Here is a 24,984-nt window from a genome sequence, read left to right as displayed (position 1 = left end):
TATTGTGGGGATTATTAAACGGCTAGCACTAGGGTTCGTTTTATAAAATCTACTTGTTTTTAAAAGATCACGATGACGCATAAAGTTTCCATAAAGTAAATGTTTTCCCAAGAAAAATAAATATTTTAAGCAAACGATTTGCAACCTTAATCATTTTCTTAAGTGGTCATAATGAAACGGTTTTCTCAAAATTATACGAGATGTTAGAATGTGGCAATGGCGGTGTGCATGTCTAGGATTGGATCTGAAGAGAGCTTGGTACTTAAGGCATCGACGGATGACCTCCTCTTCTTCCTGGTTTCCTACAGTGCGCAGCTTCCATTCACTTTAACTTACTTTTAAAAGTGTCTTTACAACACCAACTCAGCTTTTCCAAACTAAGTGTTTTGAACGCATCAATGTGGCGCATCGGATCAGTCATAACATCCAGCCGGGTTTGGGGTGTTACATTTAGTGGTATCGAGCTGGTTACAACAACTCGGTGTGGATCGGGTCCGAAAATCTTTAAAAAAAAAGTTTTTCCTATAGGTTTTTCAAAATGTTCAAATTTTTCTATTGAGCGAGGTTAAATTAATAGTTTTAAAAAAAAGTGTTTTCAAATGAAATCTTTTATTTTCTGAAACAAAAACATGGGTTTTATGGATGATAAAGAAGTGGCACATCTGAATCCCCGCACCAAGTCGTAAGTATTTACATTCCTCATATTACCTTTGTATTAAGATATTATTGTAGATAGAACTAAGACCATATCATGACATTATAACTAGGGCAACCCTAAAAACTCTAGAATACTGAGACTATAGCTAGGCTATGATTCTGTGAAAATAGAAACTTGAAAATACTATCTCTGCATAAGACATGTGAATAAATAGTAAAATTTTTGAGATCTTTGTAGTTAATTGAGATGTGTCTTGGTAATGTAGAGTATTGATATGGATTTTGAGGGTAAGAAAAGTCCGCCAACTTGGTGTAGCGGTAACTCGAGCTTGGTACTGAGGCAATGGCCGAGTTAGTAAGGAAAGTGGTAGAGGAAGTATTGGAGACCAAGGTTAAGGAAATTAGGGAAATGTTTCAAGCGGGGTGCTTGCAGTGTAAGAAGAGAAAGGATTCTAGTTCTCAGAAGACCAAGCTTCGTTCTGTGAAACATGTTAAGGCACGACCAAACTTTCCAACCTGCAAAGACTGCAACGGGCGTCATACTGGTGAATACCTTAGGAAGATGGGAGGATGCTTTAGATGTGGGTCCGAGGAGCATCGAGCTCGGGATTGCCAAGTTTATCCTATTTAAGTGTGTGTTACGAATTGAATGCGTGCTTGATAAACGTTTCTTTATTTCGGTAATTAGATGTTCTGCATCGTATTAAAATTATTTAGATTAGAGTGCGTAGCGGTAGCGTAGTGGGGTAGATGTTAGATGACTACCCTGTTAAATGGAAATTTCGAGGACGAAATTTCTTTAAGGAAGGTAGAGTTGTAACACCACAATTTGGGCCTAGAAGTTTTGGGCCTTGAGCATGGGAGCGGTTGAAGGCGCTTTTAATATTTTGTTGTGCATGTAAATTTTGTTAATGAAGGCTTATTTTAGTGGTTTAGTGTCTTGAGAAGTGTTGGAGAAGTCTTGGGTTCAAACACGGACTCTAGTAAAAATTTAAGGTAGATCAAACCACAGGTGTAGTAGGTAGGCCTTAAGAATATTGTTGGAGAAATTGTGACACAAAAAGGAGTGTGGTGTAGTGGCAAGGTGGCGCCACTTAGGGGACAAGGAAGTGATGCCATAGAGGAAGCAAGGGGTCCAAGGTTCAAGTCTTGGCTCTTGCAATATATTTTGGTTTTCTTTTCAATAAATCTAGAAGCAAGTAGGTGCGCTTTAAAGTTTAATGTGTTGGATTTATGACACAAATGAGTTGGTGGCCTAGTGGTGATGGCGTGAGTTGGCATATAGGAGGACTTTGGTTCAATCCTTGGCATGCAAAGGTTGATTATTTTGCTATGTTGGGATGGCAAGAGTTGGTGTTGAATTTAAACTCGATAATGGAGGATCCTACATCGGTAAGCTAACATAGGAGTGGATGCGGTGGCTTTAAATAGAGAGAACTATGAGGAGAGTAAAGGTACCTTTCTTGGTGATCCTTTCGCGTTATGGCGAGCTCGTTTGGGTTGGGCATCGGCTAGAAGTGCTTGGAGCGCGGATTAACTCCAGTCTCCTATCAGGTGTGTATTTATCACTACTCTTGTTGTTGGATTGCTACTTCGGGCTGCGATGGGCCGAAAGGGGCCATGTGGGCCAAATAGGCCTACGGGCCCAATTGGATAAGTTGTTTGATTGTGTAGTAAATATTGGACTAGGCTAGGTGAATCGAATATCTGTGGCTAGGTTTGGGCTAAAAGGGCCACACGAGCGTGTGGGCCCATTTGGGCCGAGAATAGGCTTTAGGCCCATTCGTATTGTTATCCATGTTTAGAATACTTTAGTTTACCAATTACTGAAATGCCTTCAACTTGTAAAATTACCAAAGTACTCCTGATTTACAGAATTACCGTTTTACCCTCAATTTACAGAATTACCAAAATACCCTTGGTTTATAAAATCACCAAAATACCCCTAGTTTGTAAAATTACTAAAATACCCTTTGTTTATAAAATTACCAAAATACCCATGGTTTGAAAAATTACTAAAATACCCCTGTAGGGTAAAATTACTGAAATACCCTTGTGGGGTAAAATTACCATTTTGCCCCTAGGGTGTTAAATGACTATTTTGCCCTTGTGGGCAAGTGACTGACTTGGACTGTGTGATATAGACAACTTTGGAGGAGCAGCGAGGCTTGGAGTATCGACTTGGATAAGCTTGAATCGTATTATTGGACCCTGTGAAGGTAAGCAACTTATGGTCAATAAGGGTTCTTTGGCCGAATAAGGTAGGGTGGATTTTGAGTTTGTTAAGCATAACTTGTATGCTAAAAATGGTGATGAATAATTGTAGGACATCGTAAGGGATCTCAATGGCGATCGTCATGAAATGTGTGTGTACCAACACCCTTCTTTAGTTCAATTCGAGAATGGTAGAAATGCCAAATTCCGGCATTTCATGGTCATGTGGGTATGCGAATGCTCTCAAGTCATAGAGTAATTGTTAGATCCGCACCGCAAGGTGGTAAGCACGTTCAGCGTGACGTTTTAGCGTATTTCGGAAAAAGGGCTCGATGGGCCAAAACGGGCCCAATGGGCTTACTGGACCAATATGGGTAAGAGATGGGCAAATTAGCACATTAGGTAGATGGTGGAATCAAATTGCATAAAACCGATAAAATTACTGAATTAGCTTGTGCATGGCGTAGATCACGAAATTACCCTAAAGAGCAAAATTACCAAATTACCCTAAAGAGCAAAATTACCGATATACCTCTAGGGTTTTAAATTGGCTTAACCGCTTGATTGGTTACTACTGTATTTTACATGATATGCATTTATTAATATCTGCTGCATGGGATTGGGGTATTAATGGAGGAAATCTTGAAAGTGGTTCATCCACGTCTTGGAGGCTTTGCCTCAATCGACTGAAATTTGAGCGTTCTTCTTTCAAGCAACTGTGTGTGTGTGGGGGTGGGTTGAGATATTCCCACATGGTGTGTAGGGTTGGTGCAGGCGGTGTAGCGGTTGGTGGGTTAAGTAGTCTCCCAGATGGGCTTGCATTCATTATTCTTGTTGTTACTCATGCTCTCGAATCGGGCCTATGGGCCATCTTGTTATGTAAAAAGGGCTAAGGCCTTGCTATCAGATTCGAAAAGGGCTTGACCATCTGTAATCATTATCCGAATAGGGCTTATGCCCAATGGGCTCGAGCTGAATTGGGCTTTGGATGGGTTTTGTATACACCGAGTTTTCCCAAACTCACCCCTTCCTCTTCCATCCTTGCGGTGAGCCCTAGAATTGGTGGACTTGGAGTCAAGGGGATTCAGAGTGGCCATGAAGATTAATTGCCGATTTTAAAGAAGTTTAGCCTTTAATTTGGGTTATTTTATTTTTTATTTTTTTATTATGCTTAAAGTTGTAATAAGGCCGCTATTTTTAATTACTTTTATTGTGGGGATTATTAAACTGGCTAGCACTAGGTTCGCTTTTATAAAATCTACTTGTTTTGAAAAGATCACGATGGCGCACAAAGTTTCCATAAGTAAATGTTTTCCCAAGAAAATAAATATTTTAAGCAAACGATTTGCAACCTTAATCATTTTCTTAAGTGGTCATAATCAAACGGTTTTCTCAAAATTATACGAGATGTTAGAGTGTGGCAATGGCGGTGTGCATGTCTAGGATTGGATCCAAGAGAGCTTGGTACTTAAGCGGTCCGACGGACTCACCTCCTCTTCTTCCCGGTTTCCTACAGTGCGCAGCTTCCATTCACTTTAACTTACTTTTAAAAGTGTCTTTACAACACCAACTCAGCTTTTCCAAACTAAGTGTTTTGAACGCATCAATATGGCGCATCAGATCCGGTCATAACATCCAGGCCGGGTTTAGGGTGTTACAAGAGAGGATCTAGAGATGCTACAACCAGATCTGAGGCTCGTGCTCCTGCTAGAGCTTATGCTATACGCGCACGCGAGGATGCTTCCTCGCCAGATGTTATTACCGGTACTTTCACTCTCTTTGATACTAATGTGATTGCATTGATTGACCTTAGTTCTACTCATTCATATGTATGTGAGACCTTAGCATCCAGTAAGACTTTACCTGTTGAGTCTACTGAGTTCGTAATTCGAGTGTCGAATCCCTTGGGTCGTTATGTGCTTGTCGACAAGGTGTGCAAGAAATGCCCTTAATAATCCGAGGCTCCTATTTTCCTACCGACTTGATGCTTTTACCGTTTGATGAATTTGATGTTATTCTCGGTTTGGATTGGTTGATCGTACATGATGCAATTGTGAATTGCAAAAGTAAGACTATTGATTTGAGGTGTGCAAATAATGAGATAATCCGAGTCGAGTCTCTTGTTTTGAATGGATTGCCAACAATAATATCCTCGATGTTAGCTCAAAATATGTGAGAAAGGGGTGTGGCGTATCTTGCATACGTATTTGATAATAAAGAACTAGAAAAGAAACTTGAATCGGTACCGATGGTTTGTGAATATCTGGATGTTTTTCCCAAGAATTACGGGGTTACCACCTATTCGGAGGTAGAGTTTGGCATCGAACTTGTACACGGGACTACACCGATTTCGATTGCTCCGTGTCGTATGGCACCAACTAATTAAAGGAATTGAAAGCTTCGGTTGCAAGAGTTGATGGATAGAGGTTTCGCTTGACCAAGTTTCTCACACGGGGTGCACCAAGTATTGTTTGTGAAAAGAAGGACGGAACCATGAGGTTGTGCATCGACTATCGTCGGTGAATAAAGTGACAATAAAGAATAAATATCCGTTACAGCGTATTGATGATTTGTTTGATCAACTAAAGGGAGCCTCGGTGTTCTCAAAGATAGATTTGAGATCGGGCTATTATCGATTCTTGAATTGAGATTCGGATATACCCAAAACCGCTTTCGAGCGAGATACGGTCACTACGAGTTCTTAGTGATGCCGTTTGGGCTCACTAATGCCCCTGCGGTATTTATGGATTTGATGAATCGGATCTTCAGACCGTTTTTGGATCGGTTTGTAGTTGTGTTTATCGATGATATTTTGGTCTATTCAAGAAATAAAACCGATCATGTTGAACACCTGGGATTAGTGTTACAAATTTTACGGGATAAGCAGTTATATGCTAAGTTCAGTAAGTGTAAGTTTTGGTTAAGAAAGGTTAGCTTCTTGGGTCATGTGGTATCTGCATCGGGTATTCGAGTTGATCCGAACAAAATTTCAGCCATACTTAACTGGTAGCCTCCGAGAAATATTACTAAGGTTCGAGCTTTTGGGACTTGCTTGTTACTACTGATTTGTTTGTAAAGGGTTTTTCGATGATAGCCACACCAATGACGTAAACCGCTTGAGAAAGATGTTAAGTTTGAATGGACGAGAAAATGTCGAAAAGTTTCGATCAACTAAAGACTTATTTGATGAAGCTCGAAGACTAGTGCAGCCCGAATCCGGCAAAGAGTTTGTCATTTACAGTGATGCATCCTTACTTGGGTTGGGTTGTGTATTGATGCAAGAAGGTCGAGTTGTAGCTTATGCGTCGAGGCAATTGAAGCCACATGAGAAAAATTATCCAACCCATGATCTCGAATTAGCTGCCATCATATTCGCTTTGAAAATATGGAGACATTACTTATTTGGTGAGAAGTGCCATGTATTTTTGGATCACACAAGTCTCAAATATTTGATGACTCAAAGAGATTTGAATTTGCGACAAAGACGTTGGCTCGAGTTGTTGAAAGACTATGAGCTTGTCATTGACTATCACCCGGGAAAGGCTAATGTGGTTGCGGATGCTTTAAGTCGTAAATCACTGTTTGCTTTACGAGCGATGAATGTACACGTGTCTGTTCTATCCGACAATGTGTTAGTAGCAAAATTAAAGGCCAAACCCTTGTTGATTCATTAAATTCGTGAAGCTTAGAAAGTTGATGATGAATTGGTTGCAAAACGGGTTGAATGTGTTTTGAATATGGAATCAGAGTTTCAAATTGACGATGACGATTGTTTGAGGTTTAGAAGTCGTTTGTGTGTTCCAAGAAATTCAGAACTTATTTTGATGATTCTGAACGAAGCTCATTGTAGCCGAATGTCAATTCACCCAGGGAGTATGAAAATGTACAACGATCTGAGACGTCAGTTTTGGTGGCATGGTATGAAACGAGACATTTCCGATTTTGTTTCAAAGTGTTTAATATGTCAACAAGTGAAAGCGGAACATCAAGTGCCTACAGGTTTACTTCACCGATCATGATACCTGAATGGAAATGGGATCGAGTCACGATGGATTTTGTATCTGGGTTGCCATTGTCGGCAAGTAAGAAAGATGCGATTTGGGTTGTTGTTGATAGACTGACTAAGTCGGCTCATTTTATTCCCGTCGTCTGGATTATTCATTGGATAAACTAGCTGAATTGTATGTTTCTCAGTTGTAAGATTACACGGGGTACCCGTTTCTATTGTATCAGATAGAGATCCGAGATTCACATCGCGATTTTGGAAGAAATTTCAAGAAGCTTTGGGTACCAAATTGCATTTCAGCACCGCTTTTCATCCCCAGACCGATGGTCAATCTGAGCGGATAATTCAGATACTTGAGGATATGTTGAGATGTTGCATTCTTGAGTTTAGTGGTTCGTGGGAACGGTATTTACCTTTGATTGAATTTGCTTACAACAATAGTTTTCAGTCAAGCATTAAGATGGCACCTTACGAGGCTTTGTACGGTCGTAAATGTCGTACACCATTGTTTTGGACCGAGCTCGGTGAAAGTAAAATTTTCGAGTTGATTTGATTAAAGATCTTTGACGAAAGTAAAAATAATTCGTGAAACTCTGAAGGCAGCATCAGATCGTCAGAAGTCGTATGCGGATTTAAAACGAAGAGATATTGAGTATCAGGTGGGAGACAAAGTGTTTCTTAAAGTTTCACCTTAGAAAAAGATTCTCAGATTTGGCCGTAAGGGCACACTGAGTCCGAGGTTCATAGGGCCATACGAAATATCCGAACGAGTTGGTCTAGTGGCATATAGATTGATTTTACCCCCTGATCTTGAGAAGATTCACAATGTTTTTCATGTTTCGATGCTTCGACGTTACAGATCTGATCCTTCGCACATAATAAATCCCTCCAAGGTTGAAATTCAAGCCGATATGAGTTATGAAGAAGAACCGATTCAGTATCCTAGCTCGTGAAGTGAAAGAGTTGCGAAACAAAAGGGTTCCGTTGGTAAAGGTGTTATGGCTCAAACACGGATCGAAGAAGCTACTTGGGAAGCGAGAACTCTATGAAAGAACGATACCCAAACCTATTTACGGTAAGATTTTGGGGACGAAAATTTCATGAGTGGGGAGAGTTGTGACACCCTAAATTGACCCTAGTCGGAAAATGGTTTGGGACCGCTAAACCGAGTCACCAAGTATTTGAATATAATATTTATTGTCTAAAATATGTGAATATGAATGTGTGAAAGTTTTAAGCTTGATTTAGTCGATTGCATGTGAATTTAGTTAATAGGACTTATGTGTGACACTTTTGAAATGTGATAGGTTAATCTATAAGGATCTATTAATGCATGTTAGAAAATGCTTGTACTTATGTGTCAAATTACCCAAAATTTTAGGTAGTGGCGGCCATGCTATGGGTTAAAACATATTATAAACATTTTGTGTTAATATTTTGAGTTAGAAATAATAAAATAAAAGGTTAGTAATAAAGTAATGGAAATTGGGGGTGATGAAAACAAAGTGAGAGTTTGGTTCATCTTGGCGAAAAACCAAGTAAAAGAAAGAAAGAAAGGTTTGAAGAAGTTCGCCATGCTTGTAACTAGGTTGAGGTATGTTTGATATTATTCCATGAAATTCATGCATATTTTTAGTTGTTAGTTTGAATTCTACCTAGCCCACGGTTTAAATTTTTGCTATTTGATGGAGATGATACTCGGCCATGGATGTTGTCTTTCTTGGTTGGTGTTTGATGTTGTGGTGATGAGGCATGAAGATGATTGAGTTTGAGTGCTTAAATAAAAGGATTGGATGTGAGTGTGTGCGAGAATTTGAAAAGGATGGGTCTTAGCAACTTCATGAGGTGTTCGGCCATGGTGCTAAAATGTTGTATTTATGTTTAAACTTAAAATTATTTAGTTATATGGTTAGTATAGGTATGGATGACTGAATATGAGAGCATGAATAGATGAAGAGTTTTGTAATTATAAACAAAATTGGTTAATTGATATGTGGTAAATGTTAAGTGTTAAATGAAATGGAAATGATATCATATTGGAATATGTATATTCGACCACATGAATGAATACATAGATTGATGTTGCATATATTCGGCCTTTAATTAAGGATGTAGGTGATAGTGATAGATTGATGTTGCACATTCGGCTATAGGTAAGCATATTGATGATTTTATCTTGACTTAGATAATCGGCTAAAGGAGAATATTGGCTAATATGTTGAATTTGATTCATGATTTCATATATATATGACTCTAATGTCTAATGTATATATGGGCTAAGTACCTTGAGTTTCTCTTTGATGTTCAAAATGATTAAATCAATTTATTTGTTAAATTAAGCTCAAGAGCAAAGGGGAACTAAATCTGATAAAGGAAAGGAAAAAGTAATTGAATAGCCGTTGAAGTCGTTCGACAACATCCGAGGTAAGTCTTCGAGTAATGGAACTTAGTTTATGATTTGATTAAGTCATGACATATAAGCATAACAAATAAACGGTGATATAATGATTCTACTTGAATTATATATTGAGGTAATTGGCTTATACTTATGACGGGCAATTAATGCGTATAGAGATCATGTTATAAAGCGAATCAAAATCATGCCCTTTGTATGTGGCTATTGAGCCGAAAATGGTAATGGTTGATAAGTGTCTTGTGTTTGAATTCTAGTAATGAAAATGAAATATAGATGTGTTATGATTTATTGATATATGTGCATGATTATTCGAATGATAACCGGACTAAGATCCAAAGGCATTTGTGCTAGTGACTATATCCGGGTTAAGTCCCAAGGCATTTGTTTACTATATCCGGTTAAGTCCCAAGGCATTTGTGCGAAGTTACTATATCCTGCTAAGTCCGAAGGCATTTGTGCGAGTTACTATATCCGAGCTAAGTCCCGAAGGCATTTGTGCGAGTTGTTATATCCGACTAAATCCCGAAGGTACTTGGGTTTGGAAATGAGCGATCTTGCTGTAATAATTTCAATTAATACGCTCATAAAATCCAAACGATAAGGTATGTTTCGTATATGCATCGGAAAGTTGATTCCTTTTAAATAGTATTCGCTCAATTGATTAACAAACTTCCGGCCTTAGTTAGGTTTGATCCCCTGTGTATGAATATACTGGTTGAAGTGTGAAGTAAGTATGATTTTGGGAATATGCGTATATGCAATTATTCATTTAGTCATATGGACGCTATACTTTAGTCGTAAATAATTTCATCACTTAAACTTACTAAGCATTAAAATGCTTATTCTGTTGCTTTGATTCTCTGTTTTATAGATTTTGTTTGTCAGCTATCGGACTCGGGAGTGTCAAAGTCGAAGTCGTCCTCACTATCAAAGCCCTTTTGGTACTCTTTTAGTTGAACTTTGATAATGGCATGTATAGGACTGACCTTTGTTGTTAATCAAGTACCTTTTGGTAATGTATATATTCGGATAGCCATGCGAAAATGGCTTATATATATTTTGAGCATGGCATTATAATCATTTTTTATATTGTTCATTGAGTGGTATCGAAATGCTTGGTAATGATTAGCCATTGGAATGGTTAATCACGATCATTTTGGTGCTATGTATGACAAATGGCTAGTTGATTCATGGAAAACTATGAAATAGGTTAAAATTACCTTAAACTAGATGCTGACAGCAGCAGTGATGTGAGTTTGAAAAATCACCAAAAATAGTAGAAATGTAATTAAATAATGAATAAATTATTTAATCGAATCTTGATGAGTATATTTTCATATGAAAGAAACGAAACGACCATATGAGCCGTATTTTATGAGATGTTTAAGTTTTCGTGAAACAGGGACAGAGCAATTTCTGGATCCCCTGTTCTGACTTTATAAATTCACTATAAATTAACCAGAGATAATTAGAAGTCATGATCTATATTTACAGATTCCTTTTTGAGTCTAGTTTCATTAGAAACAAATGGCATAAGTATTGAATCCCTGTACAGGGAGATATCTAAGTCGTATTGCATGAAGGTCAGAGTAGTCGAACCCTGAAATAGGGGAGACTTTAATTAATAAACTGTACTAATTGGCCCAACCAAAAATTCTAGAAAAAAATTTGTAGATTGATATATGAATGTAGTTTCAGGAAAAATTTACAGAATTGGTTTTCGAGTTTTGTAACTCAAGATATGATTTTTAAAGTGACTGTGATGCAGTTAGCCAGCTTGTCTGGAAATTTTAAAATGAACTGTGTAAGCAAATGAATTAAGTCCGTTAACTCCCCGTGTTCGTCTCCGGTAACGGTCTCGGGTACGGGGCATTTCAAACCAACAATAAGAATTCATAGCCATTTCTCAGAGTTGTTCTTAAACTTAACCTTGCTCATTTGCTTGTAAGCATATCATATTCATTTCCATGATTTCCTAACCTACTTCGTAGAAACAGAGTCTTTCATATTCAAAAATTAAGTACGATACGAACGTACCTGTAGGAATTATACATTTCATATCTCATACTTTATCATCGAACAATCTAGAAACAGAATAAATATTCACAGACAAGTACAATGCCAACATCCCAGACGTGGTCTTACATATAATTCAGTATCGATGCCTTTGTCCCAGACAGGGTCTTATACGAAAACAGATACGATGCCGATGTCCCAGAATGGTCTTACACGTAAATTTCAAATTGATGCCTGTGTCCCAGACACGGTCTTACACGATAATTCAGATCAATACCAATGTTCTTTTATCAGGCTCTCAATGCCATCCAATACAGATAACAGTTTATAAACACAGAATTTAATCAACTTAACACATAAGTGTAGTTTGACTTACATCGTATGGATTTCGGACGAAAATGAGTCAATTATTCAACTACCTTGGACTTCCCTCGATCTAAGTCCGATTTTATTTGTTCTTGATCTAATACAATACAATTCAACCATTTAATCATTCATTTCATTCAATTTAATCCATATACACATATTTAGGGCACTTTACATTTTAGCCCTTACATTTTCACACTTTGACAATTTAGTTCATTTTTCACAAAATCACCAATATGTAAAATTTCTTTGCAACAAGGGCTATCTGAATTTTCATGCTTCTATATAATCTCATACAACATGTTAAATTCACAAATTAGTCCTTCAAAACCTCATTTTCACAAATTAGCCCAAATAGCTCATTTCATCAAAAATTCAAGAACAAAACATGATAATCTAACATATGTATTTCATAATCCATATAAGAGTACTACAAAGCTCATATAATCATCAATGGCACATTTTATAATCTTCAACAAAAACAGAAATTTAGACATGGGTTTTGAAGAACACAAAGCAACGATTACAGAAACGTAAAAATTATCAAAAACCAAGCAAAAACACATACCTAATTGATGCTTGCAAGTGCTGAAACCCTAAAGCTCTATTCCTTCCTATTTTTTTTTTGATTTTCGGCAAGAATGCATGAAGAAATGGCTTATTTCATGCATTTAATTTACTTTAATTCATTTAATACACCATTTACCATTTTTCCCTTCATTAATAAATCATTAAAACTTACCTAACATGTCCATAATTGTCCATCATTAACATAAATGGTAAATTTGACATGCAAGCACCCATATTTTAAAAGCCAAGCCAAGTAGGTGCTTTAACATTTAGCACTCAACTTTTGCACTTTACACGATTTAATCCTTTTTCATAATTAAGCACAGAAACAGACAAATTAAGTCATAGGAATTTCACAAATGAAAATTCTCATATCATAGACACAGAAAATAATATTAAAATATTTTTTAGACTTGGATTTGTGGTCCCGAAACCGCTATTCTGACTAGGGTCAAAACCGAACTATTACAATATATGCTTGCAATTTGATATAGAAAACAATGTGAATGAATAATTTATAACTATGAGGTTTATAGCAATTTATACTCTTTTTTTTGTGTTTATATTGTAACCTAGTAAATGATTGGTAAGAGTTGCTTATTATGTTCATACGGACTTACTAAGCTATATAGCTTACCCCCTTCCATTCCCATGTTTTATAGTGTCGTCAAGCTAGCTCGGGTTAGAGATCTCCGGAGATCCTATCACATTATCAAGCTATCATTTTGGGTATTGATGAATTGAAGTATATTGAGTTTATGGCATGTATAGGGACTTGGTCATTTTGTTATATGCATCATATGATTTTAGTCAATGTAATGGCTTGTAATCGTCAAAGGCTTGTTTTGCTATTTGGCCATGTAAGTTGGCTTATATTGGCTAACATGGTTGTAAGCCTAAGTATATTCATATATGTGTCAATGTCTATCGTGATATGATCATGGTATGCTTGGTGAATGTGAAATATTTGGAAATGTAATTTGTGGCATGATTGTGTAATGTTTGGAATTGTGACCTATTGATGAGATGAGGAATTTGAGTATAATTTGGTAACTAGATAGTAATTGAATGAAGCCTAATGAATGTGAGATTTGTATGGTTGATTTAGGGCTTAATAAATGTAGTGAATATGTTAGATAAAGATATAAATTTGATATGTTTTAACCATGAATGTGGATGTTTTGGTTGCCTATGTATTGTTTTGTGCCTTTGAATTGGTGTAAGTCTATGTGTGAATAAAGGTGACAAATGGCTTGGTAAATAGCCTTATTATTGTCCATACGGGTAGACACACAGACGTGTGTCTAAGCCGCATGTGACGCACGGTTAGCCCTATGGGCGTGTGATCCGGCCATTTGTCCCCTGCACCTAAATTGTTGCAAAACAGAATGCTCAGTATCGAGCACACGGGTATGAGACATGGGCGTGTGTCTTGGCCATGTGACTTCAATTTGTTCTTTAGTGACAAACAGAGAGTTACACGGGTTAGGGACACGGACATGTGTGACCACACGGCTTGCCCACACGGGCGTGTCCCAAGCCACACCGGCGTGTGATCCCTGTTTTAGCAAAAATTCTCTAAGTGTCATAAAATTTTATAAAGTTCTCGGTTTAGTCCCGAATCGCTTCCAAAGCATGTTATGGGCCTCGTAGGCTTGTGTTAGGGACGATATGAATGTATGTGACAAAATTTAATTTGGGAAAAATTTATAACTCGAAAATCCATGTTTGCTTGTGTTTAAGTCTGGTAATGCCTCGTACCCTGTTCCGGCGTCAAATACGGGTAAAGGGTGTTACACCGGTAATGCTTCGAAACCATGTTCCTACGACAGATACGGGTTAAGGGTGTTACAGGAAAAGTAGTTTTGAGACCACAAATCCAAGGTCAAAAAATTTATTTTTTTATTATTTTATGGTCTACAGCATGATAGTGTTACCGTATAAAAAATTCGTTAAGAAATTTTACCGTTTGCTTGCTCAATTTGATAAAAAGAACTAAATCGCGTAAAGTGTAAAAGTTGAGTTCTAATAGCTAAAGGTATTAAATAGCTATGAAACTGTAAAGTGGAGGTCCTTATATTGTAATTAGACCATTAGTATGTTAGTGGGTGATAATGACTTCGCAATTTTGTAATTTGGATTAATTTTAAAGGTTGATTAAGTAATTAAATAATAAATGATAAGTTAAAATAAAATCAAATTTTCTATCATCTTTCTTCATCATTGTTCAACTGAATATAGAAGGGAAAGAAGCCATTTCTGCTCATCTAGGTTTCGACTTGTAACACCCCAAACCCGGCCTGGATGTTATGACCGGATCTGATGCGCCACATTGATGCGTTCAAAACACTTAGTTTGGAAAAGCTGAGTTGGTGTTGTAAAGACACTTTTAAAAGTAAGTTAAAGTGAATGGAAGCCGCGCACTGGTAGGAAACCGGAAGAAGAGGAGGTGAGTCCGTCGATTTGCTTAAGTACCAAGCTCTCTTGGATCCAATCCTAGACATGCACACCGCCATTGCCACACTCTAACATCTCGTATAATTTTGAGAAAACCGTTTGATTATGACCACTTAAGAAAATGATTAAGGTTGCAAATCGTTTGCTTAAAATATTTATTTTCTTGGGAAAACATTTACTTTATGGAAACTTTGCGCGTCATCGTGATCTTTTAAAAACAAGTAGATTTTATAAAACGAACCCTAGTGCTAGCAGTTTAATAATCCCTAAAATATAAGTAATTAAAAAGAGCGACCTTATTACAACATTAAGCATAATAAAAATAATCCAAAATAAATATTAAACTTATTTAAAATCGGCAATCAATCTTCATGGCCACTCTGAATCCCGCCACTCAAGTCCACCAATTCTAGGGCTCACCGCAAGGATGGAAGAGGAAGGGGGTGAGTTTCGGAAAACTCAGTGTATACAGAAACCCATCCAAAGCCCAATTCAGCTCGAGCCCATTGGGCCTAAGCCCTATTCAGATAATGATTACACAGAGGTCAAGCCCTTTTGAATCTGATGCAAGGCCTTAGCCCTTTTTACATAACAGTGTGGCCCATAGGCCCGATTCGATAGCATGAGTAACAATAGTAATAATGAATGCATGCCCATCCTGGGAGACTACTCAACCCACCAACCGCTACACCGCCTGCACCAACCCTACACACCATGTGGGGAATATCTCAACCCACCCAAATTTCTACACACCACAGTGCAAAGAAGCACTCAAATTCAGTCGATTGAGGCAAAGCCTCCAAGACGTGGATGAACCACTTTCATTACTTCCTCCATTAATACCCCAATCCCATGCAACAGATATTAATAAATGCATATCATGCAAAATACGGTAGTAATCAATCAAGCGCTTCACCAATTTAAAACCCTAGGGGTATATCGGTAATTTTGCTCTTTAGGGTAATTACGTGATCTATGCTACTACACAAGCTAATTCAGAATTTTTATCGGTTTTATGCAATTTGACTCCACCATCTACCTAACAGCTAATTTGCCCATCTCTTACCCATGTTGGTCCAGTAAGCCCATTGGGCCCGCTTTTGGCCCATCAAGCCCTTTTTCCGAAATACGCTAAAACATCACGCTGAACGTGCTTACCACCTTGCGGTGCGGATCTAACAATTACTCTATGACTTGAGAGCATTCAGATACCCACATGACCATGAAATGCCGATTTGGCATTTCGGCTTTTGCCGAATTGAACTAAAGAAGGGTGTTCGGTACACACCGATTTGCGACGATCGCTTCGAGATCTCTTCCGATATCCTACAATTGATTAGCACGAGGCTTATTTACAAACCATAATCACTAAACTCCAAAACTTAACTCACCCATGATCGAACCATGTCCCTACAAGCCTTTGAAATCTTACCTTTTGCCAAAATCGATAGCTAGCTCGAATCCGATTGCTCCAATGATTCACGCTTTCAATCCAACACTTAAGAAGACACTAATCATTGACAGAAAATGTCAGTTAAAACCTTTAGAGCCACATGCCCAATTCGACACCTCTCTATATTTTAGGGACTTGACTTTTCCTAACTTTGTAAAATATAACCAAATCGAGATGATGAACACTTACCCTTACTCATTTTTGATCTCCACGCAATCTGGTGCAGATTTATCTTTCAAATGATGGTAAAAACTTGACTCCCGGAGTTTTGAAGTTCCGGCTATAAGCCCCCAATTCTATGGTTTTTCGGCTTTTGTGTGATGAAGGAGATGATAATGCGGGGCTACAACCTTGAAGTAGAATTGCGATCGGAATCCGAGATTAAGAAAAGATAATTTGTAAATTAATAAAAGCAAAAGAATATAGGAGAACCTGGCTTTGAAGAAATCGGCACAAGCAGTGATCACAGGAGTCGGCTTTTATGGATTCGGCAAAAGTGTTGATGAATAGTAGGTATGATGAATAGTTTGAAGAAGAAAAAATAGAAGAAGAAGAGTAGGGAGGTGGTAGTTTCGCTAGAGAGGAAAAAGAGAAAAAGAACAATCCTAAGGTGTAAAAGCGAAGAAAACGGCACCAACAATACCCTAAGTGCGAAATACTACCCTCATAATCCCCCGCCGATTTTCCCTCTTGCTTCCCCATTCTGCTAACTCCTAGCCTCATCCCAATCCCTTAAATCTCTCCCTTATCACTCCTTAATCCAAGCAGTTAAACCGATCCAACTCTCCTCTAGCGTAATCCACGAACTCCAACACTTACCCTCCCGCACTAAAAAATAAATGCATCTATTTGCCAACAAAGGAATCGAACCTGTGTCTTCCCCAACACTTACACGCCACCTTCATAGCTCCCTAGTGGCGTCCTTAGCCACTTTACCAAAGGCTCATTTGTGATGCAATTTACCCATCACTCCACTTAAGGCCACTTAGCCAGAACCCCTAACTCCTAAGTCTAAAATTCCAAAAATTCAACTGGGTTTTGGCCAACTCATGGGCCTTCTATAAGCCCATTTACCTACTCAAAATACTAATTCCACATCCAAATACAAAATTTTAAAAATCTTTACAAAATATTGAAAATTACGAATAAACCCGAAAATCAGGATGTTACACGACTACCCTCCTTAAAGAAATTTCGACCTCGAAATTTTACCTTATCAGAACTACCCACACCGAATCTTTCTTGGTGGGTGTCAAAGGTAACCCACTCACAAAGTCCATTGTTACTCTTTCCCACTTCCATAGTGGAATTTTCACTGGTTGTAATAATCCCGACGGCAGTTGGTGCTCAGCCTTAACCTGCTGGCATGTCAGACATTTCCCCACAAATTCAGTCACCTCTCGCTTTAATCCGGGCCACCAGTACACCTCTCGCAAGTCTTGGTATAACTTATTCCCTCCAGGATGCATGGCACGAGTCCACCATGAGCCTCTTTTAGAATTAATCGCCTCAATTCGTGGTCCTTTGGAATACAAACCCTTCCACGAAAACACGTAACTCCTTCACTGTTCAACCCAAAATCCTTGTTCTCACCACTCTTAATTTCTTTGAACCAAGAGCTAATGAATCGTCCTTCAACTGTTTTTCTTTAATCTGCTCAGTCCAAGTAGGCCTTATTTGCAGTTCTGCCAACAAGCTTCCATCATTGTATAGACTTAATAGTGCGAACAAGGCTCTCAAATCCGTAACAACCCTTCGACTCAATGCATCCGCCACCACATTAGCCTTTCCTGGGTGGTACTCTATCGAACAGTCGTAGTCTTTAAGCAACTCCACCCACCTTCGTTGCCTAAGGTTCAACTCCTTCTGAGTCAACAAATACTTTAAGCTCTTATGATCGGTGTATATGATGCACTTCTCCCCATATAAATAATGTCTCCAAATTTTTAACGCAAAAATCACCGCTGCTAGCTCCAAATCATGCGTAGGGTAATTCACCTCATGAGCCTTAAGCTGTCGTGATGCATAGCGACCACCTTGCCCTCTTGCATCGATCGCAACCTAACCACACATGCGACGATCGCTATATACGGTGAAGTCCTTCCCGGACACCGGTTGAATCAACACCGCGCTTGGTCAATACCTTTTTCAACCGATCAAAAGCTTTTTGTGTTTCTCGGTCGCACAAATGGTACTCCTTTTCTTATGAGCTTTGTCAAAGCGCGCCATCATCGAGAAACCCTCCACAAACCTTCAGTAACCTCGCCAACCCTAGGAAACTCGAATTTCCGATACTGACCTAGGTGGCTTCCATTCCAAAATCCCTTCAATTTTACGAGGATCCACCTTAATCCCCTCGGCAAAGACCACATGCCCTAGGAAAGTTACCTCCCTCAACCAGAATTCACACTTGCTAAATTTCGCATAGAGCTCTTTTTCCCTTAACACTTGCAGCACAATACGGAGATGTTCATCATGCTTCGCCTCTGTTTCAGAGTATACCAAGATATCGTCGATAAAGACGACTACAAACCGATCCAAGTAAGGTTGGAATACTCGATTCATCGATCCATAAAAGCTGCAGTGCGTTCGTTAGCCCAAACGGCATGACCACAAACTCATAATGTCCATATCGAGTTCAAATCTTTGTCTTATGAATATCCCTTCTTTTACCCTTAGCGATGGTATCCGAGCGAAGATCGATTTTGGAGAATACCGAAGCTCCCTAAGATGATCAAACAGTCATCAATCCTTGGTAGTGGATACTTATTCTTAATCGTCGGTTTATTCAATGGCGATAATCGATCACATGCGCATCGTTCCATCCTTCTTCTTCACAACAGACCGGTGCTCCCCAAGGAGACACACTAGGCCTAATGAAGCCTCTATCTAATAGCTCTTGAATTTGAGCCTTCAGTTCCACCAACTCCTTCGGAGCCATCCTATAGGGTGCAATAGATACTGGAGCCGTTCCAGGCAACAAATCGATTCCAAACTCAACTTCCCGATTCGGAGGTAATCCAGGAAGCTCTTCCGGAAAAACATCCCGGAATTCCCTAACAGTTCTGATGGTCTCCACAGTCAGATCCTCAGTTTCAGCTTGGCTCACCAAAGCCAGATATGCCTCGCATCCCTTGCGCATCAGTTTCTCAGCCCTCAACGCCGATACTACATTGGATAAGTAATCCCTTCGTTCTCCAATAATCATAACCTTTTCATCATTGACAGTTCTTAACACCATCCTCTTAGCTGCACAATCCAAAGTTGCCTTATGCTTGGTCAACCAATCCATCCCTAGTATCAAATCGAATTCCTCAAACGGTAACTCCATCAAATCCCCACAGAAAACCCTGCCTTGAATCTCCAGAGGCACCTCCTTGAAGAGTTTCTCTACCTTAACCGAATGACCTAAAGGACTTATCACAGACACCCCACATACAGTCTCCTCGAAGTTACGCCCGATGCCCTGAAATGTTATATGCCACATACGAATGGGTTGATCCCACATCAATCGAGTAGTATAAGGTACACCATAGATAAAAACCGTACGCTTATGACATCAGTCGTCACCCTCAAGGGCGACGACGCAAAGCATACACCAAAGTCGGCCGACGAGCATCTGCGTTACCAATACCCTGCCGGTGCCCCACGTCCACGGCCATTACCACCGCGACCTTGTCCACGACCTCTTGCCAGCGGCGGTCCATCCCTCACAAGTTGAGCGGTCGCTCGGCCCCTTGTTCGACCACGAGCACGAGTGGCCCTCCTAGGACAATCCTTAATCCTATACTCAGTAGACCCTGGCGAAAACAAGCCCTTAACGCGCTTCCAGCACTCTCCTTGATGCATTACGCAATCTCCACAAGCTTGCGGTCTACACAGTGTTCACCGGAATCGCCGAACAGTTCCTCCATCCTAGCTCTCTTAACATTTCGATTTACAACACCACCGGTCTAGCATCCCTCCCGAACCGATTCCGATCCTTATCACGATTCCTCCGTTCGGTTTGCTTCACTTCCTCGGCTATCTTAGCCTTCTCTACAGTCAAATAAATCTCGCTCTCTCTGCGAGCTATGAGCACCCTTAACTCATCTCTAAGGCCATCCTCAAAAGCGTCTGCTTGGCCAGATTCATGGAAACGATGCCATTAGCATACGACTCAATCGTAGAAACTCCGCCTCATATTCAAGAATGGTCTTATTTCCACGAGTCGTTCAGAACTCCTTTCTGCGTGCATCTATATAGCTAGCTCCAACATATTTTGCCTTAAAGGTCTGCTTTGAACAGCTCCCATGTTACCCTCTCACCGGGTACCTTCTCTCACATAATCCACCATCGACGCTTCATCCCGCAAAGAACGACATCGCCCTTTCAACTTCGCTCTCCGAGCGGTCCGGTCGTCCATGATCCGCTCTGTGGCTTCCAACCATTAGATTACCACATTTGGGGCCACTCCAGATCGCCCTAAAATCTCAAATCAGTTGGCCGAAGTCGTTCAAATGGACCCCTATTCATGGGCCCGACGTTAGCTCCGGCCACCCTTTTCAAAACCCTCAACATGGCACGAGACAAAGCGTCATCCCCGCAGCCGGTCATACGGCCCATTTTCATTAATCGGTGGTGGGCGTACCCGCCGGTGGCATGTGTTCGATGACGCAGATCTAGCTTGAGTGCTACCTCGGCCTCGACCACGGCCTCTTCCTCGAGTAGCCCTTGTACTCATAACGATTTATCGATTACGAATTTTATGACATTAGTTTCTTGGTTTCACTGCTTATTACGAATATCTTATGAGCAGATAGAGTTTGAGTTATTTCAAGCAATCATAATTTAGCTACGGTTTCATCTTGTAGTCCTAATACTACATCATCAATAGCTCTATCTCTAAGGCTCAATACTATCTGCAGTATTATTTATAGTACAGTTCCATATAAATACTTAAAGCAGAAAAAGATCACTTACAGACTTGGTGCCGGGGATTCAGTGTGCCACTTCCTTATCAGTCCATGTAAAAATTAAAAACCATGTTTTTGTTTACCGAAAATAAAAAGATTTCATTTGGAAACACTTTTATTTTAAAACTATTGATTTAACCCCGTTTAACAAATAGAAAAAACTTGAATATCTTCGAGAAACTTACTATTTCCAAAAATACCCTTCTTAGGCCCAAGTTTTTCAAAAGATTTTCGGACCCGATCCACAGCCGAGTTGTTGCAACCTAGGCTCTGATACCACTAAATGTAACACCCCAAACCCGGCACGGATGTTATGACCGGATCGATCGCCACATTGATGCGTTCAAAACACTTAGTTTGGAAAAATGAGTTGGTGTTGTAAAAGACACTTTTAAAAGTAAGTTAAAGTGAATGGAAGCTGCGCACTGGTAGGAAACCAGGAAGAAGAGGAGGTGAGTCCGTCGGACTGCTTAAGTACCAAGCTCTCGTCGGATCCAATCCTAGACATGCACACCGCCATTGCCACACTCTAACATCTCGTATAATTTTGAGAAAACCGTTTGATTATGACCAGCTTAAGAAAATGATTAAGGTTCCAAATCGTTTGCTTAAAATATTTATTTTCTTGGGAAAACATTTACTTTATGGAAACTTTGCGGCGTCATCGTGATCGTTTAAAAACAAGTAGATTTTATAAAACGAACCCTAGTGCTAGCCAGTTTAATAATCCCCAAAATATAAGTAATTAAAAGAGCGACCTTATTACAACTTTAAGCATAATAAAAATAATCCAAAATAAATATTAAACTTATTTAAAATCGGCAATCAATCTTCATGGCCACTCTGAATCTCTTGACTCCAAGTCCACCAATTCTAGGGCTCACCGCAAGGATGGAAAAGGAAGGGGTGAGTTTGGGAAAACTTCGGTGTATCTGAAACCCATCCAAAGCCCAATTCAGCTAGAGCCCATTGGGCCTAAGCCCTATTCAGATAACAATACATAGTAGGTGAAGCCCTTTTGAATCTGATAGCAAGGCCTTAGCCCTTTTTACATAACAGTGTGGCCCATAGGCCCGATTCATAGCATGAGTAACAACAAGAATAATGAATGCAAGCCCATCCGGGAGACTACTCAACCCACCAACCACTACACCGCCTGCACCAACCCTACACACCATGTGGGAATATCTCAACCCACCCACCCTACACACACACAGTTGCGAAGAACGCCTCAAATTCAGTCGATTGAGGCAAAGCCTCTAGTACGTGGATGAACCACTTTCAGTACTTCCTCCATTTATACCCCAATCCCATGCAACAGATATTAATAAATGCATATCATGCAAAATACAGTAGTAATCAATCAAACAGTTCAGCCAATTTAAAACCTTAGGGGTATATCGGTAATTTTGCTCTTTAGGGTAATTACGTGATCTATGCTACTACACAAGCTAATTCAGTAATTTTTATCGGTTTTATGCAATTTGACTCCACCATCTACCTAACAGGCTAATTTGCCCATCTCTTACCCATGTTGGTCCGTAAGCCCATTGGGCCCAGTTTTGGCCCATCGAGCCCCTTTTTTCGAAATACGCTAAAACGTCACGCGAACGTGCTTACCACCTTGCGGTGCCAGATCTAACAATTACTCTATGACTTGAGAGCATTCGCATACCCACATGACCATGAAATGCCGATTTTGGTATTTCGCTTTTTGCGAATTGAACTAAAGAAGGGTGTTGGTGCACACCGATTTGCGCGGCCGCCATCGAGATCTCTTCCGATATCCTACAATTGATTAGCACAAAGTGCTTATTTACAAACCATAATCACTAAACTCCAAAACTTAACTCACCCATGATCGAACCATGTCCCTACAAGCCTTTGAAATCTTACCTTTTGCCAAAATCGATAGCTAGCTCGAATCCGATTGCTCCAATGATTCACGCTTTCAATCCAACACTTAAGAAGACACTAATCATTGATGAAAATGTCGATTAAAAACCTTTAGAGCCACATGCCCAATTCGACAGCCTCTCTATATTTTAGGGACTTCGGCTTTTCCTAACTTTGTAAAATATAACCAGATCTGAGATGATGAACACTTACCCCTTACTCCTTTTTGATCTCCACGCAATCTGTGCGATTTATCTTTCAAACGATGGTAAAACTTCGACTCCGGAGTTACGAAGTTCACTATAAGCCCCCAATTCTATGGTTTTTCGGCTTTTGTGTGATGAAGGAGATGATAATGCGGGGCTACAACCTTGAAGTAGAATTGCGGTCAGGAATCCAGGATTAAGAAAAGATAATTTGTAAATTAATAAAAGCAAAAGAATATAGGAGAACCTGGCTTTGAAGAAATCGGCACAAGCAGTGATCACAGGATTTCGGCTTTTATGGATTCGGCAAAAGTGTTGATGAATAGTAGGTATGATGAATAGTTTGAAGAAGAAAAAATAGAAGAAGAAGAGTAGGGGAGGTGGTAGTTTGGCTAGAGAGGAAAAGAGAGAAAGAACAATCCTAAGGTGTAAAAGTAAGAAAACGGCACCAACAATACCCTAAGTGCCAAATACTACCCTCATAATCCCCTGCCGATTTTCCTCTTCGGTTCCCCATTCGGCTAACTCCTAGCCTCATCCCAATGCCTTAAATCTCGCCTTATCACTCCTTAATCCAAGCAGTTAAACCGATCCAACTCTCCTCTAGCGTAATCCACGAACTCCAACACTTACCCTCCTCCGCACTAAAAAATAAATGCATCTATTTGCCAACAAAGGGAATCGAACCTGTGTCTTCCCCAACACTTACACGCCACCTTCATAGCTCCCTAGTGGCGTCCTTAGCCACTTTACCAAAGGCTCATTTGTGATGCAATTTACCCATCACTCCACTTAAGGCCACTTAGCCGTAACCCCTAACTCCTAAGTCTAAAATTCCAAAAATTCAACTGGTTTTGGCCAACTCATGGGCCTTCTATAAGCCCATTTACCTACTCAAAATACTAATTCCACATCCAAATACAAAATTTTAAAAATCTTTACAAAATATTGAAAATTGCGAATAAACCCGAAAATCAGGATGTTACACGACTACTCTGAAGCTTAATTCGTGAGTGATTTTTGTCCCGTTTTTAATGATTTCTATGATTTCGAGATTGTTGTAGCTTAATCTAGCTAGCGCGGGGACTAATTTGTAAAATTGTTAAACTGTTTGGGTTTTTCCCTTGATGTACATGCTTAAGTTTTGAAGTTTTATGATAGAAAATGCATGGTTATTCTCAGATAAACAACTTTTGTAAAGGAATTTTTAGTAAAATTGTCAAATAGGGACTAATTTGAAAACTATAAAATATTATGTGGTAAATTTGTGAATTTTTGAAAAATATGGGCTGCTATTAGTATGTATAGAAATCGGCTAGGCTTGGGTAAGAGAAAATTTGCATGAATTTCATTTTTCGAGCCTAGGGACTAAATTGCAAAGAATTAAGAATACAAGGGCAAAATGGTAATTTTTCCAAAATTGCTTGTTGGACTAATTGAATGTGAAAAATATTAAATTGAGTTAAATTTATCCGTATAGATTAAGATAGACCTCGTACGGAGTTAGATCGGGGCAAAGGAAAAATCTCAGAGTAATAGCCTCCGTATCTATGTATGCTCGTTGAGGTAAGTTCATGTAATTAAATTGTGTAATTATATGCTTTAATTGAATTATATGTATGTGATTTGCATTATTTTCATATATGAATATCGATCGCATATCCGACAACGTACGATGATTACCGATTCCCATTTGAACCTTAGGAATTTGTAGTATACAATGACATGCCATTAGGGTTACTAATTCTTAGCTCGAGAGAGCTTACCGAGAT

The sequence above is a fragment of the Gossypium arboreum genome, chromosome 13 (genome assembly GCF_025698485.1).
Source record: "Gossypium arboreum isolate Shixiya-1 chromosome 13, ASM2569848v2, whole genome shotgun sequence".
Classification (NCBI taxonomy): Eukaryota; Viridiplantae; Streptophyta; class Magnoliopsida; order Malvales; family Malvaceae; genus Gossypium; species Gossypium arboreum.
The sequence above is the reverse complement of the archived record's forward strand: the minus strand, read 5'-3'. Positions refer to the sequence as shown.